The following is a 26,348-nucleotide window of genomic DNA, read 5'->3' as shown; positions in this document are numbered from 1 at the left end:
TCCCGCAGATAGTGACAGATTAAAACATATGCTTCAAAGGAGAGGAACTCAATAGAGAAAAATCAATAAAATCAAAACTGGTTCTTTGAGAAAATTGATAAAAATAAAAAAGCCTCTAAACAGGCTAAGAAAAAAAGATAGAAGATACAAATTATTAATATCAGAAATGAAAGAGAGGACATCACTATCGTTCCCACAAACATGAAAAGAGAAATAAAAGAACACTATGAATAATTCTATGCCCATAAATTTGATAACCTAGATGAAATAGGCCAATTCCTTGACACAACTGGCCAAAACTCATACAAGAAGAAATAAACAATCATAGGCCTGTATCTATTAAACAAGTTGAATCACTAATTAATGACCTTTCAAAAGAGAAAACATCAGGCCCAAATGGGTTCACTGGTGAATTCTATCAAACATTTAAGGAGGAAAGTGTACCAATTTGCAACAATCTCTTCCAGAAAATATTAGCAGAGAAAATACTTCCTAACTCATCCCATGAGGCCAGCATTAACCTAATACCAAAACCAAAAACGACATTCTGAGAAAAAAAAACTACAGATCATACCTCTGATGAACATAGAGGCAAAGATCATCAACAAAATATAAAATATTAGCAAACAGAAATGAAAAAAGTATAAAAAGAATTATATACTACGGCCAAGTGGGATTTATCCCAGGTATGCAAGACTGGTTCAGCATTCAAAAATCAGTTAATGTAATCCATTATATCAAAAGGCTAAAGAAGAAAAAGCACATGATCACATTAATAGATACAGAAAAGGCATGTGACAAAATCCAATACTCATTTATGATAAGACTCTCAGAAAACCAGAAATAGAGGGAAATTTCCTCAACTTGATAAAGAATGTCTACAAAAAACCTACAGCTAACATCATCCTTAATGGTGAGAAACTAGAAACTCTCGCATTAAGGAGCAATGCGACAAGTCTCCCCACTGCTTTTTAGTTCTGTCCTGGAAGTCCTAGTTAACGCAATAAGACATAGGGTTTCTTTACTTTCACAGATTGGGAAGGAAGCTTTTTAAATTTTTACAGGTGTTTTAATTTTACAGATTGGGAAGGAAGAAATAAAACTGCCTTTGTTCACATATGACATGATTGTCTACGTATAAAATCTGTAAGAAATGACAAAAAAAGGGGCTTCCCTGGTGGCGCAGTGGTTGAGAGTCCGCCTGCTGATGCAGGGGACACGGGTTCATGCCCCGGTCCGGGAAGATCCCACATGCCGCGGAGTGGCTGGGCCCGTGAGCCATGGCCCCTGAGCCTGCGCGTCTGGAGCCTGTGCTCCGCAACGGGAGAGGCCACAACAGTGAGAGGCCTGCGTACCCACCCCCCCCCAAAAAAAAAGAAATGACAAAAAAAACCTTCTTGGAACTAATAAGTATTTACAGCAAAGTGAGGTTGCAGGATACAAGTTTAGTATACAAGAGTCCATTGCTCCCCTATACACAAGCAATGAACAAGTGGAATTTGAAATTTAACAAAATAATAATACATTTCCATTGGCACCAAAAGAAATGAAACAAGGTAGAAATTTAACAAAATATGTACGAAATCTATATGAGGAAAAACTACAACACTATGATGAAAGATATCAAAGAGGAACTAAATAATTAGAGAGTATTCCACGTTCATGGATAGGAAGACTCAATATTGTCAAGACGTCAGTTCTTCCCAACCTGATCTATAGATTCAATACAACCTCAATCAAAATCCCAGCAAGTTGTTTTGTGGTTATCAGCTACTGATTCTAAAGTTTTATAAAGAGGAAAAAGACCCAGAATAGCCAACACTATATTAAAGGAGAAGAACAAAGTCAGAAGACTGACACTACCCAACTTTGAGACTTACTATAGGGGGCTTCCCTGGTGGCGCAGTGGTTGAGAGTCCGCCTGCCGATGCAGGGGACGCGGGTTCGTGCCCCGGTCTGGGAAGATCCCACATGCTGCGGAGCGGCTGGGCCCGTGAGCCATGGCCACTGAACCTGCGCGTCCAGAGCCTGTGCTCCGCAACGGGAGAGGCCACAACAGTGAGAGGCCCGCTTACCACAAAAAAAAAAAAGACTTACTATAAAGCTATAGTAATCAAGACAGTGTGGTATTGGCAAAAGAATAGACAACTAGATCAATGGAAGAGAATAGAGAGCACAGAAATAGACCCACATAGATACAGTCAACTGATCTCTGACAAAGGAGCAAAGGTAATACACTGTAGAAGAAGTAGTCTTTTCAACAAATGGTGCTGGAACAACTGGACATCCACATGCAAAAAAAACTAATCTAGACACAGATACTATAACCAACAAAAAAATTAACTCAACATGGATCACAGACCTAAAAGTAAAACACAAAACTATGAAACTCCTAAAAGATAACACAGGAGAAAGATCTAGATGACTTTGGGTATGGCAATGACTTTTTAGATACAACATCATAATGCATGAAAGCAATAATTGATAAGCTAGACTTGATTAAAATTTTAAATTCTGCTCTGTGAAAGACATTGTCAAGAGAATAAGAAGCCACAGACTGGGAGTAAATGTTTGGAAAAGATATATGTAAAGGACTATTATACAAAATATGCAAAGAACTTGTAAATTTGTAAGCTTGCATTGTAAAACTCAACAATAAGTAAACAAATAACCCAATTTAAAAATGACAAAAGACCTGAACAGACAACTCACCAAAGATACACAGATGGAAAATAGCGTATAAAAAGATGCTTTACACCATATGTGATCAGGGAATTGCATACATTGGATACCACTATACACCTATAAAAATGGCCAAAATCCAAAACTCTGACAACACCAAATGCTGGCGAAGATGTGGAACAACAGGAACTCTCATTCATTGTTATAGTGGGAATGCAAAACAGTGTAGCCACTTTGCAAGACAGTCTGGCAGTTTCTCACAAATTTAAACATACTTTTACTGTACAATCCAGCCGTTGTGCTTCTTCGTGTTTACTCAAATGAGTTGAAAACTTATGTCCACACCAAAACCTGCAGAAGTTTTATAGTAGCTTTATTCATAATTGAAAGCAAACAAGATGTCCTTCAGTAGGTAATGCATAAATAAACTGTAGTACAACCAGACAATGGAATACTATTCAGTGCTAAAAAGAAATGACCTTAGCATTATTCACAATAGCCAAAATGTGGATGCAATCCAAGTGTCCATCAACAAATGAATGAATGAGCAAAATGTGGTTTACACATACTGAGAAATATTATTCCGCTTTAAAAAGGAAGAAAATTCTGACATATGCTACAACATGGATAAACCTTGGGGATATTACACTAAGTGAAGTAAGCAGTAAAAAAAAAAATAATAATGTACAATTCCACTTACGTAGGTACTTAGAGTAGTTAAAATCACAGGGACAGAAAGTAGAATGGGGGGTGCCGGGGGCTGGGAGAAGGGAATAGGGAGGTATTGTTTGATGGGTATAGTTTCAGCTTCACAAGATGAAAAGAGTTCTGGAGATGGATGGTGGTGACGGTTGCACAACCATCTGAATGCCCTTAATACCACCAAACTGTACACTTAAAACGGTTAAAACATTAACTTCTGTTATGTGTATTTTACCACAAACAAAAAAAATAGGGGAAAAAAAGGAGTTATCAAAACATGAAAAGACATGGAAGAACCTTAAATGTATATTACTAAGTGAAAAAAGGCCAATCTAAAAAGGCTCTGTACTGTATGATTCCAACACTATGACATGAAGAAAAAGGCACAACGATGGAGACAGTAAAAAGATCAGTGATTGCCAGGGCTTAGTAGGGAGGGAAGGATGAATTGGTGAAGCAGTGAAACTACTCTGTATGAGCAGTTTCCACTATAGTAGTCTGTATATAGTATATACATAGTAGTATATATATAGTAGTAGTATGTATATAGTATATAGTATACTCTGTATGAGTAGTTTCCACTATAGTAGTATCCACTATAATGGTGGATACATGTCATTATCCTTTTGTCAAAACCTATAGAATGAACGTACAACACCAACAGAGAACCACAGTATAAACTATGGGCTTTGGGTGATAACGATGTGTCAATGTAGGTTCATCAATTGTAATGCATGTGCCACTGGGTGCGGGATGTCAGTAGTGCGGGAGGCTGTACATGTGCGTAAGGATGTATATAGAGACAGAGAATGTGAGAATTCCCTGCACTTTCCCCTCAATTTTGCTGTGAATCTAAAACTGCTCTAGAAAATAAAGTCTATTAAAAAAAAAAAAAAACAGCTTCAGAATCCACAGCCCGATCTCCTTCCTCCATCCCACAGTGCCTTTCTTTCATAACTTAGCCCTGACCGTGGCCCAGAAAGGGAAGACAGCTCGGCAAACCCCAAAGCACAGGGAACGGCCCCATTCATTTCTTCTCAGATAATATACTAACACAGCCACCAAACATCACTGTCAGCCAGTTTGGACTTCTTCCTTTATTTGTAGGCTATAAATTAAAATACATTATTTTACACTTTTAACTAATAAAAGACGCAGCTGGGTGCAGCAGAATGATCACCAGTCCAGGTCAGAAGACTCACAGACTGAGCCCATCTCTACCACTCCATAGCTGTGTGACCTCGGGCAAGTCACTTCCCCTCTCTGATGCTGACATGCATCTGAAAATGGGGTTTCTTTTCCCTCCCTCTTTGCCACATCTGGCTGTTTGAAAGTTCTTCAGCTGTGATTCACAATGTGGATATAGGTCATTACTTAAAAAAAAAAAAAGCCATTTAAGGGCATGTTTTGCTAATTTTTGCTGCATGAACAGAAAAACAATGATTTGCTCATTCTTTAGAAGAGGAAGTTTAGACTTATTATTATCTCTCCATGATGTTAAGTAGTGGTCACCCCACAGAGTGAGGGGGTGGTCTGGCCTTGCTCTCACAGCCGACCAGGTGAGGGAGAGGGGGCAGCTCGGAGGGAATAAGCTCCACTGGCTGAGCTTCCCATCGGGGACAATGGGTGTGTGGTCCTGGGATGAACCTTCTTGTGCAAATTTAAAACAACTTGCAAAACAAAAGAAGGAAAGGTTTGGGATGGACAATATCCTAGAAGGCAGAGAAGGACCAGGTTGCTGTCATGAGTCACATATGGACACAGGGCTGGCCCCAGGCCAGAAGGTTCTGGCAGACTTTGAGCTGAGTAAGCAGGAAACTGGGGTGGTGAGAACCTGTCACCCTGTCCCCTCACACACGTGTCCCAGAGAGCGAGGGGGAAGCCAGGAGGGAGACGAGGCCTGGGGCTGCTACCCCTTCCTGCCCTTAAACTCAGGGCTTGTGCCCCATCAGTCAGAATTGGACAAAAAGGAAGGGTGGTACTGGGACGACACAGGTAATGAGATCCACCACTTCCTGGAATGTTGTCTCCTTCCTGGGCAGTGGGCTACACACTTGATATCCATCACCTCATTTAATCTTGACCATGAAGCCTGCAGTTGTAATGACTATCTTCATCTAACAGGAGAGTACACTGAGTTCATCTGCCCCAGCTGAGAAATAGCCCTGAAATTCATCTAATACCAAAGCTGTGCTCTCCCTCCTGGATTAACCTGCCTTATGGTTTACAAATAATGCATGGAAATGTGATGTAAGCAGCAAGAGTGAATCCCTTTTCTACTTGGTCAACGAAAAGATGGGAGCTTGAGTCCAAACAGGATGCGGGAATCCCTGGATCCCAACGCCACGTCAGCTCCATGAACAGACATCAAAGTTCTGGACTGAGGGAGATGATGGTCTCACCCACCTTGGCTGGACTCAGAACACAGCTGGAGCTCTGGCCTCAGCTCTGAGGGCTGAACTATGATAGTGCCAAGTTCAGGCCAGAGTCCACCCAGAAGAGGGTCAAGAGAGCAAGAAGTGCAGAGAGCACCTCGACCTGCATCCTCAGAGGGAGGCAGAGGTAACTACGACCCTGCACCCAGAAGATGAGAAGCTGTGGGGTGGGGACACAGGAGAATGGCCGGGAGGGAAAGGGGTGATGCTTGCTCCCTTCAGCCCCACAAAGCAGGTTTGGGGCAAGAAGATGGAAGGCACAAGGAAATAGATCTCAGTGCAGCACAAGGAGGCATGTTGACCTGTCAGAGACAGCCCAAGGCGGCCCAAGGCAGCATAGGCTGCGTTGGAGGCTATGAGCCTCAAGTCCCTGGTTGGGCGGATACTGACAACCACCTGGCAGGAACTTTGGGGTGGAGGATCTGCCACGCATTCTCTGCCAAGGATCTGTCAAGGCCTTTAAGTCCCTTCCAGCCTTTGCAGAGCTGACCCGCTTGACCCACACCCAACCCTCTGAATGAGCAGGCAGAGAATATCAATTCACCTTACAGAGGCAATGGAGGTGCTCAGAGAGGTTGAGCAACTTGCCCAAGGTCACACAGTGGAGCAGAGCTGGACTGGGACTCAGGTCTTCCTCCGAATCACACTGGGGTGGGTAAGAGGTTAATCAAGCTCACCTGGACCACTGGCTTCCGTTCTCACCTTTGGCATCTCTAAAGCCTTCCTGGAATCAAGGAGAATCAGGATGTCTCCCTCACTAACCTCTTTCAACTCTATCATGGCCTCTTCACCCCCACGATTGAAGCTTTAGTTCAGGGCCACATCCTCTCCACCGTGCACTGCCCTGGATCATTCCAGCAGCCTCTCAACCAGCCTCCCTAACTGTGCCTCATCTTCCTCTAAACACCAGTAGTGCAAAACCTTGGCTGCACATTGGAATCACCTGGGGAGCTTTAAAATATACTAATACTTCTCCGTAAGTTACACATAAAGCAACAGTAATCAAAACAGCATGGTACTGGCATAAGGATAGATATATGGACCAGTGGAAGAGAACTGAGAATCCAGAAATAAACCTACACATCTATGGCCAATGGATTTTCAACAAGGGTGCCAAGATTATTCAATGGGGAAAAACAGTCTCTTCAATGGTGGTCCTGGAGTAACTGGATACCCACGGGCCAAAGAATGAAGTTGGACCCCTACCTCACACCATGTACAAAAATTAACTCAAAATGAATCAATGACCTAAATATAAGAGCTAAAGCCTTAAAACTCTTAGAAGAAAACACAGAGGTAAACCTTTATGACCTTGGACTTGGCAATGCATTCTTAGCTATGACACCAAAAGTACAAGCAACAAAAGGAAAAACAGGTAAGTAGGTACAGGCTCTGCTGTGGCGGCAGCCAGGCCTCCTTCACCACCACCCACCCCCACCAGCCACCTGCTTCCCACTGTCAGATCTCAGCAGGAGGACCATCTAGAGGCCTCCTAAAAATTGCCTTCACTCATTTGCTCAGCCTGCTATAGAGGGCTGGCTGGGGAGACAAAAACATCAAGGGATTCCCCTTTCTGCCTGACCTCCAAACTCCATGCAAGGCTGGGTGGAGAACGCAGGAGCAGTGCAACCATGGGAGCTGTGGGCTGTCACTGCAGGCATGTGGGATGCTCTGGGGACACATGGGGACCACCATGAATGCCATGGGGTGATGCTGTGAGTTCCTGGGGGGTGCTTCACGAATGACTTAGGGGGCTCTATGGGCACCATGGGGAGCCACTGTAGTGCTGTGGGGAGTCCCTATGGACACGCACAGGGCACCTCTGTAGGTGTGGAAGGGTGCCTTTGCGGGCACTGTGGGTGCCGTGGGTGGCTATGGTAAACACACTATCCTTAGGGCAGGAGCCCCATGTTTGGGTCCTAACCTTGTTGCTTTTTAGAGGTGAACCCTGGAATAATTTACCACTTTTCTGAACTCCAGTTGTCCTCACTTAAAAAGAGCTCATTACTCCCTGCCTCTTGGGGTGTGGGGGGATCAGGGATTACCTACAGAAAGGGCCCAGGAAAGATCACCAGGAGCGAAGTGTAAACCATGGGATAAAGGCTCAGGGAGAGCTGTTCACACCCGAGATGGCCCCATGCCCCAGCGGTGTCAGAACAGAGAGCTGACACAAGCCAGGCCCTTCATCTCAGTCCTTTTTTAGACCACGCACAGAGAGAGGTATGTGTCTCCAGGGTAACCCCACTGTGTGGCCACAAACACCCAGCTTTCACATCCCAAGAGCCTGAGCCTTTTCAAGGAGGTCACCTTGGGAGGCTCCCCACATTATTCCAGGGGGCTGCCCTCGTTCATCTAGCCGGTGATTTCCTGGCCCTCATAACCACCTGGGGGTGGGGTGGGGTGTGCAAGCTGTTTGCCCATTTTATAGATAAGAAAACTGAGACTCCGGGCAATCAAAGCACTCACCCGGAGTCAAACAGCTACTGAAGGGCAGAGCTTCGACTCAGCCTCCACCAGCCCCCAGCAAACATTTCCCGCAACAGCTCACGCCTGTCTGCCCGTCGCTGACACTCATCTTTGGATTCTCCCTGTGACTCTATAATTTCTGTTTCCTGACTAACAACAGGGGCCAGGCAAAATTACTCTGCTCCCTCAGCAGCCCTGCTGAAGGTAAAACAAGAACGACGGCCCCCTTGCTGCTTTTTTCTGTACTTAAAGAGATTCTTTCCTCTCGTCTGAGGCCCACGGCTTCCCCTGATGGAGAAACATCCCGAGGAAGTTAAGCTTTTTCTGACTCGCTTCAGTGCCTTCTCCTGATTAAGAAAACCTGGTGGGATCCAGGCTCTGTGATAAGGTGAGAGCTTCCTGCAGGGACCAGGGCGGCTGCTGCCAGGAGGCTTACAATGTGGATTATGGCCCAGGAGGCTGGCAGAGCAGGGTGAGCTGTGGGACACAGACGCTGTCGAGGGCGTGAGAGAAGCCCCCCAGGCCCTGGCCTCGCTGCTCCTCTGCCACTGACCTCTTGGGTGGGCCTTGACGTGGCCCTGTTTTATCTGCTGCTAGGACCTGGCCACCCTGTCTTGGATTCCAGCCTAAAATAATCCCGGCCGGCCAGGGGGCACATCCAAAGTTAAGAGGATGAACTTGGAGACCAGGTGAATATCAGATCAGTGAGTCAGAAAGTGGCCGGTGCTTCCCAACCATGGGCACCAGAGGCAGCTGAAATCGCAAACACCATCAGGCGGCTGGGCGCAGCACTTTAACGTGGGTACACGCCATCCACCCTCACAGCAGCCCCAGGAGGCGGAAGGCCGGTGGAGGGGGTCTGTAGGGAGGGAGGGTGTGGGGAGATTTCTTCAGCCCCCTCATCTCATCTTCTCCCCAAAACAACCCCATGAATAAGTGCGATGTTCCCATTTCAGAGATCAGAAAATCAAGACTCACAGAGATTTTACGAAGAGCCCAAAGTTTAAGAAAAAAATTCTAGGAAAGAACTCACTTCCATGTCTTTTTCAGGAAATGAATTTCGGAGAGGTGATTTAGCTTCAAGGATTTTTTAACCTTAAGATTCAAGTCATAGAGCTGGTAAGCAAAATGCACAAGAATGCTTGGGTAGCTCAGGGAGGGGCTTCAAGTAAGCCACATTACTTACTGCTGGGTGACCTTTAGCAAGTCGCTTAACTTCTCTGAGACCTGGTTTTCTCTTCCCTGAGATGGAGGTGATAACAGGGCTGCTGGTAGAGGGGTTGCACATAGCCCTCCACTTGGCACGGAGAAGCCCTCAGTCAGTGTTGGTTAATCTGGCTCTTCTCATTAGTTGGGACTCAAACACAGTCGCAGCTGCACCTCAGACCCTGTGGTCTTTCCCCTGAGGCTCTGAGTCATCCTTTGCTCGAGACTGGCAATCGAATCTCCTCAGAGCTTTCAAATCCCCTCTCCTCTCCACAGCCATGCCCAAGCCCCACCTCCATCTCTGCCTCCCCGCTGCCCCCAAATCTGCCCTTCCCCCAGCTCAGCCCTGGTCTTGGGACCTCAGCAACTGAGGACCTGCGGGCTGGAACAGAGATTCAAGTCACTGCTGCCCCACTTTACAGATGCGAAAATGAGGTCCAATGAGGGAAATGGCTTGTAAGGGCTCTAGAGGCACAATGGTGCCACAGACTGGGCCAGAGGACAGATATCCTGGCTCCTCATTCAGGAACCTTCCCTGAGGCGACCCAGCCCGTCACCAGTCCTGGGATTGTGGGCAGCCCAAGAAGCTCCCAGAGCCCAAGAAGCAGACCAAGGCTTCTCCGTTCCCAATTCCGTCATGGAATTTGGTGATTGGTCCTAGTCCTTGTGGATTTGAACTTTATCCAAAAAGACAGTCCTGGAATGGGGGAGGGGATGGGGTGAGGGAAGGGCTGGAAATCACCCCAGGAAGGCATTTCCTTCCCACAATCCCAAGACCATGGTGGGTGCGGAGGAAGGGGAGGCGTGGCAGGGGTCCTTGACAGAGGCGGGACCCTCCGTGGTCCCCCCAGGAGCTCTGCTTTCCCTTGGAGGGCTCACTCCCTCCAGCCCTTCAACCCTCACTTCCTGGATCGACTCAGGACCCAGCATGACCTTCGGCCCCGTCAGTGGGGTGGCACCCAGTCTGGTGAGACCCCATCAGCCTCTGTCTCCTCACCCCTCACCTTCGCTCCCCAGCCCCGAGCAAACATCTGGGGGTGAGGACAAGAGAAAAGCCGCCCTTTGCCTGCCCTGCCCTCCAGCATGAGCTGAGAGCTTTCTCACTCAGAAATGGAGAGTCTGGAGGGGCAGGGAGCAGAGAGAAGATTAGACCCTCTTATTTGAATACGTTAAGATCCACACTCCCATGTCTCCAATCATACCTCTTTCAACTGGTGTCTTTTCCTTTCAGGGGTGTCAAGATTCTCTTGAAGTCTCTTTCTGATGGTAGCTTCAGGATAAACTCTAGAAGGAAAAGAGGGAGAAATATATTTTAAAAAAGCAAGTGTGGGGGGCATGTGGCTTCTGGGGGCCACTTCGTCCAGCTGTGCACCCGCTCCCTCCTCCCATCTCTGAAGGTGCAGAAGCCACAGGCCCTGTGGCCAGAAAGACAGAAGCAAGCACCCAGCCCCACAGAGGGTCCCAGGATGGCATCCCCAGAGCCTAGGGACTGGGGCGTATTTTCAGTCTTCCAAAATCAGGAAGCCTGCACAATGTCCCTGTGATGAGACGGAGCGTGCCGTAACCACAGCGACACATTGGATCACTTTGCTTCTAGCTAGAATAGTATCATGTTGGTGTGGGAACTCCATTTTCCTCAGGCAGAAAAAAGGCTTTCTGAGTCATTTTGAAAATGCAAAAGCGAATTAATCATTGCCTAATGAATGCAGGTTTTGGGGCAGACGGAGATTTTCAAGACCTGGTATCCGTGAAGAGAGAAGTAATATGTGGAGAAATCTTTGGTGGTGAGAAAAGCAGCTCAGCCCGAGTGCAGGGGCGAGAAGTCCAGCCTCTCCCCCGACCCCTGCCTCCTCTCCGTCAGTTTGACAAAGAGCCCCCAGGTCACGGGAGAAGGATCAAATTCACCATGTCCAGGCCACGTACCTGTCAGCCAAGGCTTAGGCCGGTCTCAGGGGACCAGCTTGTTCACAAACCCAGCTGAGTAACAAAAGGGCAAAACTTCACAGCGGAATGGGAGCGGGGAGGGCTAAGCACCCCCGTCCTTCCCTTCCCCACAACCTGGCGGCACAGAAGCAGCCCTGATCAATTTTCATATTGTCTCAAATGACAATGACACTAATCCCGACGCCCTCAACAATTCCATGAGAAAGTGTGGCCACTTTAGAGATAAGGACCATGGTGAATTCAGAGGCATTAACTCACCCAAGGTCTTACCACTGAAAAGGGGCAGGGCCAGGGCTACACTCAGGTCTGTGGGAAGTCAAGTCCCTTGCAAGGGCATCTCCATGGTAGGAGAGGAGCAATCAGGAGAGCCATGAGTTCAAGGTCGACCCTGTAGATCCCAACAGCAGTGCCCCCTGGGCATGTAAGAAGTTCTCAGAACTCCCTGCTAACTGATGGGGAACAGGGCTTGGCCAGAGGACGTGATCTCGCTTTATTTAGCTATCTCTGCCTCAGACGTCCACCCAGGCAGTGTCAGCCCAAGGGACCTCAAGTGTCATGGGCCAGACTAAGGCTAGTCAGAGGAATTCACGATGCATATACACATCCGTATACATATACAGCCATATCCGTATCCACACACGTGCATATACATACGGATATGGATGGATATAATATAATATAATATAATATAATTTTCATTTTTAACTATAAAAGTGAAAGTTTGTCCATACTCGTTCATTCTATTTAACAGATAAACCCACTGCAAAATCTTTGTAATATGACGTTGTAGGCTATATTACATGTAATCACACATGTGTGTACATGTGTGCAGAAGCATGGGCCCATGGGGGCCCACAAGCAGACAGTGGCAATTTTTTACACAAATGGGATCTTACCTCGCATGTTCTACAACCCCAGTTATCAGTGATACCATGTCTACCTCTGCGAGTGAGCACACGTGCATCTTCTGGAGTCTTTTTCACAGCTGCACAGTATCCCATGGGAAGCGTGGACCACAATGCACTCACCTCTCCCACCATGGATACGTGGATATTTCCATCTCTGGCCATTACCACTTTGTGGCAACGGTCCCCTCGGTGCCCACATTTATGTGTGGAAAAGTTCATGCAGTTCCAAAGCCCGGATGCCCCGAAGTGGGACCGCCGGGCAGAGGCTCTGCACACATCACGTTTGGCAAACTGCCTTCCCAAAATACTGGATCAACTCCCCTCAAATAGCAGGGCAGGAGCCCCTTTGCTTGAATGCAAATTTGAACCCAGGGTTCAGCCTACAGAGTTGCTTTTCTGCTCCCCTCCCGGAGGCCTGGGAGGTCGCATCCCCGGATGAGGGAGGAGTTTATTTCTTGGCTCACGCAGAGGTCCGCCCCTCCACTCCCCCCAGAGCATCTCCCAGTTCCCGGCCCACCTGAGCCGGGAACTACATTTACAGGCTCAGAACTGATAATGAGCTTTTATGAGCTCTGGGGACCGCGAAGAACACGAATTAATGTCAAGTGTGCCTGTCAGCCACGCAGCCTGGGAGAATGTTACCCATTAACAAAATTAAAGGCTGCAGCCACGCCGGGGAAGGAGCCGAAGGCTGCACATCTGGCAGTGCGGGCAAGACCCGTCACTAACACAATTACTTTTCAGGTTTCGCACTCCCGAGCCTGAAGCCGGCTCCCATCTTCAGTGGAATTCTGCCTTCCTGCAGACTGAGAGGAGATTGGCTTATTACCAGCCTGCCAGGAGAGGCAAAATCCAGCACTAATCCTAATTCCCATTTAAGCAGATCTGCGTTGTGTGAGGAAAACCAGCTGCGCTCGAATTTCTTCCCCCTTTCCCCTGAGATCTCATTCCAGCCCCCTCCTCTCCGTGGGGGAGGGAGGTCATTACAGATGTTAGGCCCGGAGCCCTCCCAGGAGGGGGGAAAAGAATCCCGAGGTTTAGGGCCAAGACGGGAACTGGGGCTGGGTGACAAGAGGCAGCGTTGAAAGGTGGTGGGCTGGGTGATGGTGGTCGCCGTTGACCCGGCTGTCTTGTGCCGTGGAAGGGAGAGGCCCCCATTGTTCTGGCCCCAGACCTGCTCTTGCTTTTGTACAAAGATCCCCGCCGTCCCCAGGTTTGAAGTGGCACAGGTTGGGATCCTGAGTCCAACTCTAACTAGCTTTGTGACCTTGAGCAAATGACCTTCCTATTCTGTGCTCAACTCCTCATCTGGAAAACAGGGTTAACAACAGCTGATGCCTCCTAAGAGGCTGTGAGGATTACGTGAGGAATGTATACACAGGACTTAGCCGAGAGCCTGGCACACGATACCCTATTTCTTGAATGTAAGACTCCGTGGGTTATAATCGTACCATTATTATACGGACTTCTAAGAAAAAGAAGACACTGCCCGTTAAACTAATTATGACATGTCACTTTTTGTTTGATGCATCCTGGTTTTAGAGACCTTAAAATATATATATTTTTAAAAAGTGTGCCTTCGAATCCATGAAATATATAGTAAGAGCTTAATCAGTGGTACTTAGTGATATTGGCCAGGTGCGCCCATTTTGCAAGGTCTAGTTCAAAGCTTAGACCTTCTTCCTCCCCTTCTTTCTTCCAATCAAAGCAAATCTGCACTGGGTGGGGATACCAGCCCTCAATTTATAAGAAAAATTCTGATAGCCACTTCAGTATCCTGGATAGGACCCGGATGAGAGACTTAAATATCTACCCTGATGATTCCTACTCTAGAACAGAGCACCCCTGTGTAACGGGACACCCAGATCAAAGACTCTTCACTCTTCTCCCAGTCAATGTTTCTCTACCATCCCATGTCTCCCAAATCATCCCTGCCTCTCCATCCTCACTGCCCCTGCCAGCCCCGCCTGGGCTCAGCCTGATCGTTGCCTATCTGCTTGCTGCAAACGAGCTCCTGCTGGACCGCCAGCCTGCAGCTGTCCCTTCCAACCTGCCCTCTCCTTTGCTGTCAGACTGAGCCCATAAATGTCTTTCTCTCCTGCTTCAGTGGGTTCCCTGGCCTCCCTTTGTCTATACACAGGGCCTTTTGTCATCTGATCCGCAGTTGCCTTTTCAGGCCCATCTTCAGGTCCTCGCAATACGCACAGACCCAACAGTTGAGCTGAACTCACCTGGACTCACACGCCCCACCAACACACTCAGCCCAAACTCGCTGCTGTTCACTCTGCCTGCAAGTCCGTTCTTCCTTTCCTAACCCTGAACTGCAGCCCCACACACACTCCCCAAATCACCTGGCAAACTCCTACTCATCCTGTAAAACCTTCCTTCGATATCTCCTCTGAGAAACCTTCCCAGACTTCCACAGCCATGATTAATCACTGTTCTCTGGGCTCCATGAGTTCCTGAAAGATGGCGATGATGTCTCAATTCCTGACTCAGATAATAATAGTGGGATGAATGGATAGTTGCTATGATAGATAGATGGATGGGTAGAGAATGGATCTATACAAGAACGGAATGGTAGAAGAGAAAAAGAGGAACTAGGCTGTAGTTGGTTTCAGGGATGGATGAATAATTGAAGGGATAGAAAGATGAATGAATGGATACATGCATGGAGGCATGCAGAAATGGATGGACGGATGGATGGATGGATGGAGAAATGGAGAAATGAACAGGACAGTTGGAAGGTGAATATATCTGTAAAAGAATGGGTTAAATGAAGAGTGGGAAAGCAAAACCAGGTTAATAGAGATAAGAGAGGGAACAACTCTCAGCTACTTGTGTAATTTTCTCTGGACCCCAAGAAGCTGAGCCTCTTGCATCTATGAATGTACTTTGCTTTAGTCCCTTATGGATCCTAGCAGAGACCACTCAGTCAAACACGGTCAGCCCCCAGCTCCACCCCATTTCAACACTCACTCTAGCTGTGGAGCTACAAGTTGAGGCCTCAGGAAGGAGGGGTCAGAGTTACCTCTTGCCTTGGCCTTGGCTGACGCAGGCGGTGAAGCACAGCGCCACAAGGAGACCAAAGTTTCCCTGTGTCTGAGTCAAGCTCCGGTCTGAGGGGCAGTTGGTTTGCCAGCTGTGTGCAATAGGCCTGGGACAGGCCAACTGCTGATGGAAGTTCCATGCTCCCCTGAAAAGATGCCATTTGGAAGAACCCGAAAATGGCTGAAGGGTCAGGGCAGGTAGACAGTGTAGCAGCATTTGGATGGTCACCTGTTAGTGGGCTTTGGAGGGGATGAATCCCCCACTAGAGCCTGCTGCCTCTCTGCAACGTGCAGCAGGGTAGGTGGTAGGTGGGAACCCTCCGCATCAAATGGCGGTAAGGACTGTGGCCTATTCCACAGGCCTGGGTTTGAATCTCGGCTAGGCCAGCTGCCGCCCGTGGAGCCTTGGGAAAGTTCCTTAACCCACTAAACCTCAGGTTATTCACCTGCGAAGTATGGGCCATCACAGTCCTACCTCACTGGCCTGAGCTGCGGATTAGATGAGCTAACGGATTATAAGTGATTCCCACGGTGCTCAGCACAGAATTGGCCCTTGGAGGCCCCAGGAATTATGTAAAGTAGAACCTGCTGATACTCTCTGTAAAAAGGGTAGTGGCCATGACCACCGGTTCCACAGGGCCCATACTCCTCAGGGCCCTTCCCTCTCTCCCTTAGGGGTCCACATTCAGAACAGATGGAGTCTACACCCCATGTATACATCCTACCACTTAATTCACAACAGCTGGTCTTTCTGATCGTTTATATATTAGGTTTCCACATGATGTTGAAGGTGACTGATTTAGAGCCTCTTGATATCCTAGAATCCCAAGTCAGTAGGATTTCAGAGGAGGTGGAGAGCTGGGAAGGCTTCCTGGAAGAGGCAGCAAGGAAAGGCGAGAGGGAGGAAGGTGATCAGCTCAATGATGAGCCTCTTCCTGGCTAGCTCCTGCTAGAAATCTCTCCCCAACCCTCCTCCACTCTAGCCACCCAAAGTGGACCAGCCATCCTTCTGAGTTCTGTGACCACAAGGACTCTTGGTCTTGTGCCACAAGAAGTGGCAGCAGCGTCCTCAGCGAGTCCCAGAAGCCGGCTCAGCCTCGGGCCCCTCTCCCCACACTGATGCCAGGCCACAGGATCCAGGCTGGGCCACTGCCAGCCTGATGCATCGCTTGTTGACGGATAAAAGCTCGCAGTTTATGGCTCCAAAGCAAAGCTGGGGCTTTGTTTTGCTTTGTTTTAAATTAGCAAAGCAGGGGGTGGTGGCGGGGAGAGGGAGAGGAGCCAAGGCTTATTCAGGACGAGCTCCTGCTGCGTCCTGCATCTCAGCGATTCCCTGGGCAGCCCTTAATGAAGCCGCCTGAGCGCATCGTGCCTCTGCCTTGTCTCTCCACCTGCACTTGTCTGGCTGGGGGAGTCAGAGCGCTTCCCAGTGCCGCCCGCCCTGTCACTCAGCCCCATCACTCTCTGTTCCCATAATGAGTCCCTGAATGAGCCTGTTAACTGTGCCCCAGGGTCACAATGGGGCTGAAGGGGGAGCCATGACAGCCTCAGAAAGACTGGGATTTACGATTTACTTTTGCTCTGGGAGCGGAGGGCCACTCCCTACCTGTCATTGGGCACAGCACAGTGGGTGCTTGCACTGCTAGCAAGGGCCCCGGAGGGTCTGCCCGATGGGCGAGGGACTCCCAATCTGAGCCCATTGGCTCTTGGTGGCTTGGGGAGGGTGAAAGGGCCCAGAAGAGGGATGTACCAACCCCATAAATTAACATGTGAAGCTGTTTATTCTCAATGCAACTGTCATTAGCGATCATCTCCTCTGCACCTGCCGGCAGGTCTGGAGCTTTTCTGCACATGCCAGCCAGGGTCTCCATTGCCCTCCCCCGTAGGATGCATACAACAGACGCCACCGCCAAGATGCTCTACGGAGCAGGAAGGAGAACTGGGGAGACCCCCTGTCACCAGTGGGCATTGCCCTGCATCTGCCCACCCTCTTTCCCATCTGGAAGCACGTTTTTGGTACCCGAGGAGGGTAAGGACAAGGGCTATGCATACACTGGAGCTGACTTTACTTCTGATCTTCACTCCCCTTCCTCCCACACTGCAAGAAAAATATTACCCGTCTTCCCATTTTACAGATGAGGAAAGTGAGCCTGGGCCACAGCATTTTTATGTAATTAAACATCGGTTCAGTTCATGGGGAAAGGGAAACAGAATCAACAGCAGTGTCTGCCAAGGAAGGCTCACTCATTCTCACAAGGAGATGGGGCTCCAGCAGACCTGTCAGGCAAGTGCCCAGCATTTGGTCCCAGAGGGACCCGGAAGCCCTAATCGTTTAAGGGACTTATCTCTGAAGATATAGCCTGGCTTGCCTGGCCTTTGTTCATCTGTGTGAACAAAGAAATGAAAGATGTGAGCCCCACAGCTCTTGTACCAAGTGGCCAGCATTCTCCTCTTTACTAGCAAAGGAAGGAAGGGATGCTCAGAGAGGTCAAGCATCTTGTCTGCAGTGACAGAGCTGGACCAGGCAGAGGGAGGACCAGAACCCACCATTTTGTCTGCAGCCAAAGTCTTGGAGACACTTTGCCTGAGGCCAGCCTGCATTAGGCTAACCCCATAGTGTCTGTCCTTCCAACAGTGCATCTGAGAGGTTCTCAGGCCATTGGGCTGTTCAAACAAAGATACCTGGTGTTTCAAAGGCTTCGAGAACAATCCAGCACTTGTAGCACAGGGTTCAAGAAGAGCTAAGTCTGTCTCAGTGCTGAAGCTGACTTTGGCACAAAATGTGTCTCAACACACTGCAGACCTTGAACTCAACGGGGATCCGCTGTGCAGTCGGTCATACACCTACGGGAACGCCTGTGAGAGGATATTCTGCCTCTGAGAGAAGCAGTATTAAAAAGCCACACGACAGTAATAGAGATGTTTCCAAACTGGCTGCCCTGCCGCTAGAAAGGAAACCAAAAGCTGAGAACTCATCACTAAAGGGCCAACCCCACAGCCAACCACAGCTCTCCTCCGCAACGCGGGGCTATTAATTCAGACTTTATAACCCACAGGGCTGCAGTGGAATCTGGGCAAAGGGCACCCCAACTCCTTGTAATTCTTCCCTGCTCAAGCCCCTGTAAATATATTCCGATGCAGAAAAGCGTCTGCGGGAGGGAAGATGGCAGATCTATTAGCATTTTGATGGGTTTTCCCAACACGGAACAAGAGAGCTTTAAAATTCACAGCCCAGAGATTAATCCTTCCATCACATCTCTCCCTCCACAGCTGGAAGTGGCCAAGAACTTTTTACCCCTTTCAGACCTTGATTAGGATAGAAAGTTAGGAACTCAGAGAGCTCAGTCTTCAGAGTCCTACAGAGAAGAGACAGCCGGGTTTTCTAGACCAAGTGTATACAGCCCTCCAAACACAATTAAACGGCAGAATCAGGGATGGGGAGGTGGAAGGCCGTGACACTGTGCGGGGGTTGGGAGCGTCTGTGACTCAACAGAAGAACACGGCCAGTTCCGGAGAGGAGCCCTGCTTGTTCCAACAGCAAGGTTCGCCTTTTGTAACTGACAAAGGCCAGGCTTCTTAACATCCCTGTTCGCTCACTCAACAAGCATCTTGGAAGAATCACCATGTGCCACATATTAGGTACTTGAGAGGGAAGGATCAGGAAGATAGTTCAGCTCAACAAATCCCTGACCTCAAGAAACTCAGTCTAGGGGCTTCCCTGGTGGCGCAGTGGTTAAGAATCAGCCTGCCAATGCAAGGGACGTGGGTTCGAGCCCAGGTCCGGGAAGATCCCACATGCCATGGAGCAACTGAGCCCGTGCGCCACAACTACTGAGCCTGTGCTCTAGCGCCTGCAAGCCACAAATACTGGGCTCACGTGCCACAACTACTGAAGCCTGCGTGCCTAGAGCCCGTGCTCTGCAACAAGAGAAGCCACGACAATGAGAAGCCAGCGCACAGCAATGAAGAGTAGCCCCCGCTCGCCGCAACTAGAGAAAGCCCGTGCGCAGCAACGAAGACCCAACGCAGCCAAAAAATAAAAACAAATAAATAAATTAAAAAAAAGAAAAAAGAAACTCAGTCTAGATGGGGGGGGGGAATGGACGAACACAATAAAATGCAGCAGGCGACTGAGATCAACACAGTTGCCCTGGGACCTCGAGATGGCAGGGGATGGGACACCTCAATCAAGCTGGGCTGAAGAGCTGGTCACACCCTTGGGGATCCTGGTCCTTCCTCAAAACTTTCTTTTGAAAATGAATGTGATGGAATATTAAGTGTAGAAGGCAAGGTGTGTAGTTTTCTAGTGTATGATCAGAAAGAATATACAGATACCGCTAAGGTAAACGATAAGCAAACTTTCAACATCATACTGGAGCGCTGTTTAGCAGACTCACCCAAGGGGTCATTATCTAGGGGATTCTAGAGAAATGTAACTTTGACTCATGGGAGGTGACAGGTGAATTTGTAGATTTGTTTTGGCCCGGTAGAAAAGATAACCCAACGGTTAGGATTAACCTGTGTGTATACAATCCAGCCATCTTCCAGTTCTCTTCCTCCCATGCCTACGTAACCGCTGTTTCTCTCATCTCCAGCTTAGCCAATGAGCATCTCCTGTTGGCTTCCTCATTCACGAATCAAATCAGTCTCTGACCCACGTTCATTCTAGATGTCCATGTGATTCTATAGGATTTATAATTTTTTGAAACTTATACTTTGACAGCACATGCCCAATTACACACACACACACACACACACACACACACACACACTGCACAGGGATAAAAATGGAAAAAACTACAGCAAAATGTTACCAATGGGTATCTTTAGGTAGCTGGCATTTGTATACAGGTGACTTTTATAATCAGAAAAAAAGTGATCAACATTAGTTTTTAAATGAAGAAACACACACCCATGTAAGGCTCCCCAGACTAACAGTTAATACTAGTTTCTTGCTTATCCCACCTGTCAGAGTGGGTGGGGCTCTAAGCACTTAAGAACACCACCTCGTCAAGGCCTCGCCGTCATACCACGCCACGCCAAAGGCACCGTTACTCTCCCCATTTTACAGATGAGGAAATGGAATCACGTAGTTAGCCTCCGCTCACAGATCTCAACAGTAAGAGCTACGATCTGAACCCCAGGCAGCCTGGCCCGACAGGCTGCCTGCTTAACCACCCTGCCAGACGCCTGCCTCCCAAGTGGAAAAGGAAGAAATAAACACATCTGCCGGGCTGCCAGGGTCAGGCTTGGAGAAGACCGTGTTCCCACCCCCGCCCAGAGTACAGCGTGCCGGGAAGCCAAGCGCGAGCCTCGCCAGCCTTGAATTGAATTCACATGTGTCTCTCCTCTCCCGCACTTGCAGGCAGGGACCTGCTCTTCTCCATTCTTGAACCTCCCATCAGGCTGGGATTGGACCCCAGTGGATGCTCAGCAAATGTCTCAGAGCACCTCTCTCCCTGCTCTGATAGCACACTCCATTCAGGGACTCTAAAAGCCAGCCTCTAATTAATAGTTCGCTCCATCTCTCTCTTTGCCCACACAGGCACTACAGACCGGTTTATTACCTAGATCATAAAGCAAAGTGCAGCCTGGCTTCAGCAAAGAGGGGTTTCGGTGTGTTGGAAAGGACCCCGACCTAGGAACCTGGAGGACGTGGGCCCTCTCTTTAAATCACTGTGTGACCTTGGGCAAGTCACCAAGCATCTCTGGGCCATCACCTCACCTTTAAAATTTGCAGGGGGACCCACTGTGCTATGATGCCCCAGATGTTTTGCCAGCATCAATCTCGCTTTCACTGCCGGGGTGTTTTACATGCAGCAGGCGTGGAGCCCGCACCACAGACCCACACCTATTGATTCTCACTAAAGCTCTTCACGTGGCAGGTCACTGCTGGTTAAATCTGTGCGGAAAATAGGTTTTGAGGGAGGAGTGCCTTGTGATCTGGAAAACCAAATGGGGGTGGAGGGCTGCAAAAGGGGGAGTGGGGAGAGAGAGATGCTTCATCTCAATAGGGCTCTTGAGAGCCCCTACGCATCACCCCATCTCTGGGTTCATTCTGGTCGCAATGTATTTATTTTTATTTGGGGGTCATATCCGCTTGCAGAGGCAGGCACGATTGTTTGGGTAAACACTGTTTCAAAAGATTCCAAATAGAAAGCTTCATTTTCCTTGATTTAACAATCAATATCCATCCAGCCTCTACCTATGACTGTGAGGAAGGTAGGAGACAGAATAGCCGTCAGCCACGAAGTGAGCGTCCATGTTGCAAGACGCATCTCTAGGTGATTAATTAGGACCAGTGGCCAAAAGAAACACAGGACAGCCCTCTTATAAAAACGGAAAGGACACTGCTAATGAAAATGATTCTAGCAGACGTGCCTGCTTCTGATTCCTGGGTGAGTTACTGCCCCTTTCGGGGTCTCACTTTCATTCTCTATCACCTAATGGCCTGTGATTCTCAGAATGGGTTTCCCAGGTGCTCCTCAGGAGACACCCAAATGGAGGCGGAGGGGCGGAGGGGGGACCAGCCCCCTATGCCTGCTTCAACAGGGCAGCTCCCTTTCGAGTTATTCTGGAGGCTCCGAGGCTCCACGGTGAACTTTCTTTGAGGTCTGTGACTACAAGTAAGTTGAATGTCACTGGGCTAAGTCATCACAGCTTCTTTTCACTTTAGCATCTTGAATGTACCTTGGTTAGGAAACTCCCAGGCATTCTGATAGGCAAATGGTTTTTACTCAAAGGCATCATGGTGGTCCATGCATAATATCACTTGGGGATGGAACGCCTCTGACTCTGGGATGGGCTGTCTATGTCAGGTAGCAAGCCCACATCCCTAGCAAAAGAGTCTACCAAGACAGATCATAAAACCACAGTAAGAGCTGGCACACAGGCGAACACTTACACTGTCCCATATACTTTATCCCTCTCAGCGCTCGTGGCCACTTTATGCAACAGGCCTTGATCCATTTTGCAGACGGAGAACCTGCCCGTCAGAGAAGTTGAGTAACCTACCCATGGACGCACAGCTCTTCAGCCCAGATTTAACCCCAGCACCCTGTCTCTTTTCTTTTATGATTCCATTTATTAAAAATGTCCAGCATAGGCAAATCCATAGAGATAGAAAGTAGATTAGTGTCGCCAGGGGCCGGGGCAGGTGGTAGAATGGGGCAAATGGGGAGTAACTGCTACCAGAGAGAGGGTGACTTTTCAGGGTGATGAAAACGTTCTAAAATCTGTGGTGGTGATGGTTCCACAACTATGCAAGTATCCTAAAAGCCACTGAATGTTATACTTAAAGTGGGTGAACTGTATGGTATTTAAAATATATATCAATAAAGCTGTTGTATTGAAAAAGAAACCTCAGGGTTAAAAAAAATTCAGGGTGTTAATCTCTGCAATGAATAGGGAAACGATCACCTCGTATCGGGACCCTTGACAGTACTGGTCAATGAATTTCCTTTTTAAGCATCTTTAGGTTAGTCACACAGATCAGAGTTATTAACATTTGGAATTTATTTTTTAAAGAGGAGGTGACCATCTTACACACTGTCCCAGGAAAGGTGAGGGTGAATAGTGGAAATAATTACCTAAATCCTAAATAATTACCTTTGCCTCCTGCCATTGCAAAGGCAGAAGAGCCGCTCAGCATCTACATTAAACAGATTATCCACGTGATCAGATTGTCCATTTCAGATTGATCCCAGTACCCTGTCTCTTAATCACTGCCTGAAATCACTGCGTAAACTGCCCCAGACAGCCACAAGATATCACGCCGGAAGGGGACTTGGGGATCAGCTGGTCCTCTCCTTCATTTTACAATGAGTGACTGAGGCCCAGAGAGGGTAAGGGACTTACCCAAGGTTCGTAATGAGTTTGTAAGTAGAACAGGATTAAAACTCAGACTCCCGTCTTGAAATCCTATGTCCTTCCACTCCACCTTGGCACAACTGGGCCACGTAGGACAGCATGCTTTGATGGTCAAAGCTTAGTGCAAGGGCAGGTCACTGCCCAGTTACAGACCCAGCTGTGCCACTGATCGACTGTGTGACACTCAGCCTCCCAGGCTCCTGTCTCATCATCCTTAAAACAGGAATGATTTTCATACATAACCTGCAGGGCTGTCGCAAGGATTCAGCAGGACAGTATATGTCATGTATTCTCAATAAATTCTAGCTCTCTTAGGGCCAGAACCTGGGGCGGGGACAGGCACACAAAATAAAGGGGGTCCTTCTGATGGGCTTGGCGCAGGAAACATAAGGTCCTAGTGTCCACAGCCCCTCCTCCATCAGCAGCAGCAAACTGACCACCACCCCTGTTTCCCTGGGCACCTCTACTGGGGACACTGAGAGGAAGAGGAATGGGACCCAGTGAGATGCTATCACATTGTGTCTCTCCAAAGTCAAGAACGAATGATCCTCTTGAACTTTCTAGTTTCTCCTGACCCCATGTTAATTTCTAGCTCCAAATAAAATGATGTATCTTCAGTATCAGGAAAAGGCTAAAGAGTAATTTCAGGTTGGCACACGGTCCGCCTGATGAGATCGGATCCACTCATTTGCGGAGTCGGGGAAATCAAGATGTGGGAAGAACCTCGTCTCAGACCATCTGAGATACTGCAGAAGAAAGTGATGATCTCTTTAAAAGTAAAACTGGCAGCTCTGCCTCTGTTGTGAGGGAGGAACCAAGGCCCAGAGAGGTTGAGTGATTTGGCCCATGTCACACAGCCATAGAGGCTTTTGATAAAAGAGACAGAGTGAGAACCAGATCTCCTGACCTCATGGCTCTGCTGGCACTTGGAGGGGCCGGCGGGGGGAGCAAGAGACGGGAGGGGAGTTTGAGTGTGAAAATGACTATTCATAACTCTGAGTGTAAGTAGTTGTGAGAGCATGAGCCTCTGAGGGAGAGGGAAAAAGCTGTGGGGCATCTGACGTGCCACCTGCCCTTGGGCTGCGAGTGGATCAGTGTGAACAGGTGTAAGCAAGAGGGCTGTGAGCGCGGAGTGAGTGAATGAGTGAGAGGAAATCCGAGTGCTGGAGAGAGAACAAGAGGAGGAAAAACATTTGGGCCGTTTTCAAATTCCCACAGTCAAATAAATCAAAACAGATTGTTCTGAGACAAAGAGGCCATTTCAAACCACATCCTTTACACCACAATAGACCCTCAGTGGTCCACGTGACGCTTTCTCACAACCAATAATAACGGCGACAGCAATGTTCACAGTCATAGTTAGGATTCTTGAGCGGCCATGATGAGCAGGTGTGATCAATGCCCACTTTCCAGATCAGGCCACTGAAGCTTGGAGAGGGTAAGTCACGTGGTCCCTACACCTCCCTGCCCGGGTGATTCCCGGAATCAGGAAGCCTGGTGCGCAGCGGAGATGCAACCAGCAAGTGTCACCTGGAGGCGCCAGATGTTCCTGAGAACTGTCCCCTTGAGGCAGGGCCACTCTGGCTGCTGCAAGCAGGATGGAGAAGCAAGGCACCGAGGAGCAAGCAGGGAGTGAAGATGGAATGTTCCTAGCTGCCCCACGGGGCAAAGCAGATGCCCGTCTGCGCAGGAGTGCCTGGCGCCATGATGGTCACTATTAGCTACTAAGGAACTGTGCTCATCGCCTCACCTGGACGCCTGGCCCTGACCAGCCAGAGGAAGGCCCTGCCCTTCCATGCAAGCTGGGGCCCGATGCACAGGACTGGGCCAGAGAGGAGGGCACTGCCAGGGCCCCAGAGAACAGGTCTCCCATCTCCCACCTCAACCTCAGCAAAGGGAACCTGGGTCCAGGCGGCCACGTCTCAGTAACCGCCGAGTCTCTGCTCCCAGTGGGCCTGAGGGGACAGCACCAGGCCTGCTGTGGGGAGGAGGGAAATGTAGCTCTGCCAAAGCAGCCACGGCCACCAGGCACGCCGTGCGTTTTCTCCTCGTAAACTAGTCCCAACCCCCAAACAACCCTATGACGTGCTGTTACTCTCCTCGCTTTACAAATGAGTAAACCGAGGCTCAGAGAGACTCGCCCAAGGTCTCCAAAACTGCAAGGGTGCGCACAGTCCGGACTGAACCCAGCCTGACAAGGAGACCTTGCTCCTTCTACCTCATCCATCACTCACCCGCAAAGCCCTTCTCTCTGACGGAGGTTGGGAGTCCCAGAGGGCAGCGTTTCGTTACGAGTTTCAAAGGCAAATCCCAACAAACAACCTGAAACAGAAGGGGAGAGAGGTGCGCACCCTCCCAAGGGGGCAGCCCCTGCTCACCCCCTGCCTGCTGTTGCCACGTAGGGGCCTATTTGTCAAGGAAGGAAGAAATCTAGAGTTTTATGCTACATCTCTTTTTCAACTGGTTAGAATCCTCTGTTTCGTTAACAGAATTTAAAATTTTGAAATATATATACACAAAAGTACATAGGTCTGAAATGTACAGCTCCATGAATAGTCACAAACTGGACACACCTGTGAAACCACCAAGCAGAATAAGAAAAGAAAGAGACCAGCACCCAGAAGCCCCTCATGCTTCCTTCCGGGCCCTCCCCAACCTCTGCCCAAACGGAATCACTATCGTGACGTTTAACACCATAGCTTCACTTCGCCGACTCTGAACTTTATATAAATAGAATCATTCCGTGTAGATAGAATTCTGTATAAATAGAATCATTCGCCTTCACCTCTGCTGTCTTCTGCTGAACATCAGGATTCTGAGATGCCCCCCAGATCGCCATCAGCAGCTGGAGTTCATTCATTCTCTGCTGTGTAGTACTCCCGCATCCATTCTACCATGTATAGACATTTGGGTGGTTTCCAGGCCTCTCATAGAGAATGAAGCTACGGACATTCTTCCACATGCCTCTTGGGGAGCACGTGTACGCTCTTCTGTTGCAAAGAGTGCAATTGTCGGGTCATACGGTGTGTGTATGTTTTAGTTACATTTCCCAACATTTTAATGTTCGGTCAGTTTCACGTTTGCAA

At 48.6% G+C, this 26,348-nt stretch overlaps 1 protein-coding gene across 8 annotated transcripts in view; it reads right to left on the bottom strand.

Annotated features, from left to right (window-relative positions):
* The window catches only part of TSPAN18 (tetraspanin 18), a 181,567-nt gene that overhangs the window by 137,057 nt on the left and 18,162 nt on the right, over positions 1-26,348 (bottom strand). For all 8 annotated transcript variants that reach the window (XM_073808803.1, XM_073808804.1, XM_073808801.1 and 5 more), the window contains exon 2: positions 10,694-10,775. The gene's annotated coding sequence lies outside the window, so the exon portion shown is untranslated. The remainder of the gene's footprint in view (positions 1-10,693; positions 10,776-26,348) is intronic.

Source organism: Tursiops truncatus, chromosome 8 (genome assembly GCF_011762595.2).
Source record: "Tursiops truncatus isolate mTurTru1 chromosome 8, mTurTru1.mat.Y, whole genome shotgun sequence".
Classification (NCBI taxonomy): Eukaryota; Metazoa; Chordata; class Mammalia; order Artiodactyla; family Delphinidae; genus Tursiops; species Tursiops truncatus.
Note: the sequence above shows the minus strand (reverse complement) of the source record. Positions and strands in the feature narration are given on the sequence as shown.